At 43.3% G+C, this 5,693-nt stretch overlaps 2 protein-coding genes across 9 annotated transcripts in view; both read right to left on the bottom strand.

The window, feature by feature from the left end:
* The window catches only part of LOC108625900 (serine/threonine-protein phosphatase 2B catalytic subunit 2), a 122,684-nt gene that overhangs the window by 80,315 nt on the left and 36,676 nt on the right, over positions 1–5,693 (bottom strand). The gene's annotated exons all lie outside the window — the stretch shown is intronic.
* Positions 1–5,693, bottom strand: part of LOC113464458 (uncharacterized) — a 33,537-nt gene that overhangs the window by 4,184 nt on the left and 23,660 nt on the right. The gene's annotated exons all lie outside the window — the stretch shown is intronic.

Here is a 5,693-nt window from a genome sequence, read left to right as displayed (position 1 = left end):
AAGTTTCAGTCTTTCTAGTGTTAAATAATAAAAGAAATGTGTATATTTGAAACACTGATTAGATTTTGTTGATGACAGTGAAGCTGTATCTCTGTAGTGCAGCGAACCTTTCTACGAGCTCTTACCGCTTAGCAAGAGAACGAAAAGTCGAATGCGAGCGGCCCGATATCGTTTCGACTTTTCCCGAGTGTTAAAATGTCTCAGCCAATCATATCACTATTGCCAAGAGACTAATCGTAATTTAGTTTCACTTTTTAGCATCAGAAATAATTAATTCAATAAACAAATGATCTATTGACTATCTTCAAACGAAATCAAAGAATAATCAACTATTATCGATTCGTGTGCTTCACAGTACGTGATACATGTGAACGGGTGTGTTACCTGTCGGAAACAGTGTGTACAGTTGATTCGCACGACCTCGTGCGAAGGAAGGGAAGAAGGAAAAAGATCGTCGCTCGGCTCGATTGCGTTTATCATTCGCGAGTCCCACGATAATGAGAAGGCCACACATACGCGTGTAAGTGCATGTAAGCTCGGTGGAAGGAAGCGTGCGAGCGAGCTGCGTCATCGGGGACACGAGTGAAGAAACGAGCGAATTTCAATCGGGACATAGTAGACATACACTCCCGTTCATAAGTCACGGTTTCACGAGAAAATCGTTGATTGGTTTGTCAGAAACCTGCCTATGATTCTGAATCAATCATTTGTATATTCACACTGATTGCCTCAGTGACTATCAGTAAAAGAATCGAACATTTGATTATCAAATGCAACTATCATATTCTATCCTAATTGCTGAAGGATTGTATGTATTTCTTTTTGCTTTAATTCGTTATACAATATCAGAGTTTCGAATAAAACGATTTTAATTTGTCTGATCAAGTGCAGAGTTCAAATGAATATCAATTGGTTTTAATAAAATCAATCAATAAAATGTTATTTTATCAGGAATTTAATTTTGGTTCAACGATAGTATTTTAACATCTGGTTAAAAAATAAGTTCGGTGACTTATGGACAAGAGTGTACGTACTGTGTATACTCCCTGGTGACATTTTCTCGTTCGAGTCCTTCGTGCGTGCTCGTGAACGCCACGATAAATAACAAACAGCCTCCGAAACCAGTCCCGCCGACCTACTTCCCAGCCATGCGAATCAACCTGCACGAATATTAATAATTAAGCAGCCCGTCGCTGAACGAGCGATCGAGCCTCCTTCTTCCGATTCCCTCGACGATTCGCGCTCTCGCCGCAAATCATGGGTGCAAAACGAACGGAGACAATTTAATTATGTAAATAAATCCATGAGTCAGATACATATTTTACACATCTGTGAATATTCTACGATCATACATTCCCAGAAAGTGTAATTTTTCAACGAATCCAACAACCGGATAACCGACAAGAGTTCTCAAGAGGAGAATAAATTCAAGTCGAAGACCAGGATTTTCATTTTAATAATCTCTGAGAAATATTAGTTGTCTGTAATCCCGCACTCTAAAAAAGTCTCTTTTTAGTAAATTGATACGTCAGACAAACGAGGGGAGTCCTTAAGCTGATCCTAAATGATGCGTAGACCCGAGCGAAATGTATGCACGAATACATTAGGATTGAGAACCGTGGAGGACCAAGAAGGAACGATTTATACGTTTATCGAGCTGGCAAGGCGTGCGGAGAGACGGAGGAGGACGAGCCGAAAGGATACGTAAATAAAAGACGACGGGATATGTGGGTCAGGGAATGAAAAGTAACGAGTCAACCGTGACTGGATGGACGTGAATGAATGAACGGGAGCGCGACGGCTCGCGAGGGAAAAACGTCCGGGCGGCAAGGTAAGAAACGGCGGACAAAAGGTGGAAGACAACGCGGGATCCGGGAACAACGGACGAGTACGAGAAAAAGGAACCGAGAGAGTCGAGCGTACACACGGGGCCAACCTCGGAAATAGGTCGGACCGGGCTGGGAAAATAAAAAAAGGAAGCACCGCCGCGTTAAGAGCCCCAGTTCTGCTCCCTGAAACCTCATTGCGAAACGCGAATTTCGTACCCCCTAAACCTTGCTTGTTAACGGGATGATCGTAGTTCCTCATTGAACTTCCTATATATTTCTAAAGCGAATTTTACGCATCGCCGAATCGTATAGATTGATAACGTCAATGTTTAATTAGATATTATTTATTTTTTATTATATTTATTATTATATTATTATTAGCTCTAAAGAATTACAGGCTGCGAAATGTTGATCGTTAGCAGCACGAGAAACTAGTCTACGAATTTCTACCTTGCGAAGAAGAATCTTGAAAAAACAAAAGCAGTGTAGAGCAGCGGATCTGGTCAAAGGCAAACGGAGATGATAGGCGAGGGTGGAAAAGAAAGGGAGACGCGGAGAAAGCGACAAGGAGAGCCGGTGAACAGGTAAGGTAAGAGAGAAAGAGATATATGGGTCAGAGGATGGACCGGACGGAATATTGATCCGGCCACGTTGCCTGTGTTGCGCTATGCTCTACCATGTTCTGCTTCCCCCTCTCGCCATCCCACGTTCTCTCTCTCTCTCTCTCTCTCTCTTTCTCTCTCTACCACCCCGTGGATACACACAGAGCACCGTTGAAGACCCTTACAGTTTACCTTAGCTCCGTGGTTTCTTGCAGTTTTAAACCGACCACCTGACCCAAGGAACATCGCAAAACCATGCGGGATACAGTTTGAGAAAAGAAACAGAGAAGATCGATGGCACTCCGAGAAATTAAGAATTAATTTTGATAAAAGATGTAGCAGACATTTGATACAAGGGACAGAAGTTGATCTATCTAATTTTAATTCCTCAAAGATAAATAGAATATAACGATGCAGCATTTATTAGAGGTACATGATTTATTATACGATTGTCTGAGTGACTGTACGCTTCCAATAGAAATAAAGTATGACGATCTCTAATTATTATCAGATCAAATTATTTGAAACATTTGTCAGATTTATTTATCGATGATAAATGCTTGAAACAGTCCTAAGACGATGTAACTGGATACATAATGCGACGTACACATTAAGACATTTGGCTATTTGCAGGAATCGAACAGATTGAACCGGCGACGAATAAGAACGAACTTCTAAATCTAAAGTTGCCTACGCTGACCTAATTTACGAGCTAGCAAAGTTAACCATCAATCTCGCTGGCGATTTCTCCCGAAACGAAAAGGCGTCCGGATTCGCAGTACCGACGGGCTCGTAAATCTCGCGGTACCGTCTCGTCGCGACGCGTTATTGTTGACGATGATGAACCGCGGCCGCTCGTAAACCCCAGCCGCGGCCGCGTACCGACGGACCGAAAATATCGCGGGACCATGGGCAGCTACCCATATGAAGTTGTCCGAGAGGTAACGGAAGCTACGTCGCCCCGTGTGTACCTCTGTTGACACGTAATTATCGCTGGCCGCCAGTTACACGTGTCTTTCCGCCGGCAAACCGAACGGGTTGTTTGAGTTCCCAGCGAGCAACACGCACCGCTAATGAAAATCGCCTGACAATGCGAATCGACCAGCTGATTTAAAAGACGGATGCCTTTTGTTAACCAAACACGATGATCAAATAAATTGCGTTCATGACTTACGTGCATTTAACTATATTGAACGATCATTAATTTGCTTATACAACGTGATGAAACCACAGGAAGTAAGAATACATTTATTTTATCTCATGATGCGTTCTTAGGATTATTTTTTCTTTAACTGCGTAGAATTCATGGTCGAAGCTAAGGCAAGAGTTTTAATGGTCGATCCTCACAGAGCGTGCGATGCGATGCGTTGCGCTGCGTTTCCGTATTTTTCGAGCCTACGGCCGGGTTTACCAGTGCCGTAGACTGTACCCTACAGCATATACTAAAAGCATGTAAACGTCGGAGACTTTGGAGGGCCCCCGTAATAGTTAGCCGAGAATCCGTAACTCGAGGACCCAAACTACGGGTCAGACCCCCCGCTGTTCACTTACACATAGACGAAAAGGTCGATTTTATGGCCTCTGCGATGAAATCCTCGGGATTTCTTGGCGAGAACATTTTCGGAAAAATCGCATGCGTTTCTTTTCGTCTATGTGTAAGTGAATCGCATCGACCTTTTCGTCTAAGTATAAGTGGACAGCGGGTGTGTGACCCCTACTTTTGGTCCTCGAGCTACCGATTCTCGGCTAGCTAACACTGGGGCCCTCCGAAGTGTCCGACTTTTACATGCTTTCAGTAAATGCTGTAGGGTATAGCCTACAGCACTGGCAGACCCGGCCGTAGGCTCGAAAAATACGGAAACGCAGCGCATCGCATCGCATCGCACGCTCTGTGAGGATCGACCATAAGGTTTATCTGTACCCTGCTCAGGATAATGGTTTTTTAGCATCTGGAAGCCATTAGTTAAACGACGAGTCGAAGGTCTCCAAATACCTAAGGGAAACTTTCATCGCACATGGCTATTTTCGTTTGGCTTCGCAGTTTTCTCTTTGTTGGGAAATGCAACCCCCACTTCTTGATTTTGTGCCCCTTCTGCAATTTTTTACGAAGGAGTTTTGTCCAGCAGCGAGCAGAGGCAGAAGAGTTTCGTTCATCAACCAGAGAACATCACGCGAGAAACTCAAAGAATACGTCAAATTTGATTTTAAGACGCATTTACAGTTGTATAAAATATAGTCCACTTTAGTTAAACAAATATTGCATTTTTATTGTGACCAACATCCAAGTCACTCCGCGCATTCTGTAGACCGCATCAATTGCGATAGTGGAACAGGACGCAACATCTTGTGCAAACAAGTGCATGGTAATTCTTATTGATTTGTTTGCTACTTTTTTGCAACGACTCTCTGCAGGATTTACATAGAAAAGTTATGAAGAAAAGGAATAAAGGTGTTCTTCTTTCGGATCGAAGAGGGAGATGATCGGTGGTGAATGAGTTTGGTGTGTTACACCCGCGTGCGAATCATGAATGGGATAGAATGCACTGTATTGATTTCACCGGACTCGGAAACTACGCCCTGCCGCACTCATCTCCACGTGACCATAATAGCGCGACTCTAATGCGCTCGGAGACGTTAAATAACAGGCGAGGAGAATAAGTGACTAACGAGGAACGTTCCTTGAATACGAAATCATTTTTCTTCCGAACGTCCCCGTAACAATTTAATAATTGAAAGGGATTCGAGAGGGAGTACAAAGGGTAACTAGGAAAGCTAGTGTCCACGTGTCGAACGAGGAGACACAGGCAACGTGAACGCGTGTTACCACAAGCTTTATACGGCGAGAAGTTGGACGGCTGCCCGTCAAACCTCGAAAGTTCAAAGGAACAATTCTTCCGAGCCTCTTTCGGACTGGCCAAGTTCGTAGTTCGCGTCCAATCAAGGTTCGTCGAACCAGGCCGCGTTATCAGCCGCGATAAAGGTCAACCCCGACCCGCCATCCGATAATCGATCGCCGGAAAACTTCTCGGTCACCGGGAAACTTCTGGTTCCCTTCAAACCAAATCGACGATTTAAGCAAATCTTTTCATATCGAATAACGATTGATGTACAAAATAAAACTTTAAACACAATAAGAATTGTCTTATAAAATTATATGCAGATTCAGAAAAATCGTCACTTGTTAAAACGGTGAATGTATCAATTTAACACTAGAAAGACTGAAACTTAGTATATACCTATATTGCCCAAAGCAGTCAAAATG

Source organism: Ceratina calcarata, unplaced genomic scaffold (genome assembly GCF_001652005.2).
Source record: "Ceratina calcarata isolate Rehan_Ccalc_2016 unplaced genomic scaffold, ASM165200v1 scaffold379.2, whole genome shotgun sequence".
NCBI lineage: Eukaryota > Metazoa > Arthropoda > Insecta > Hymenoptera > Apidae > Ceratina > Ceratina calcarata.
This window is presented reverse-complemented; position numbering and strand designations above follow the sequence as displayed.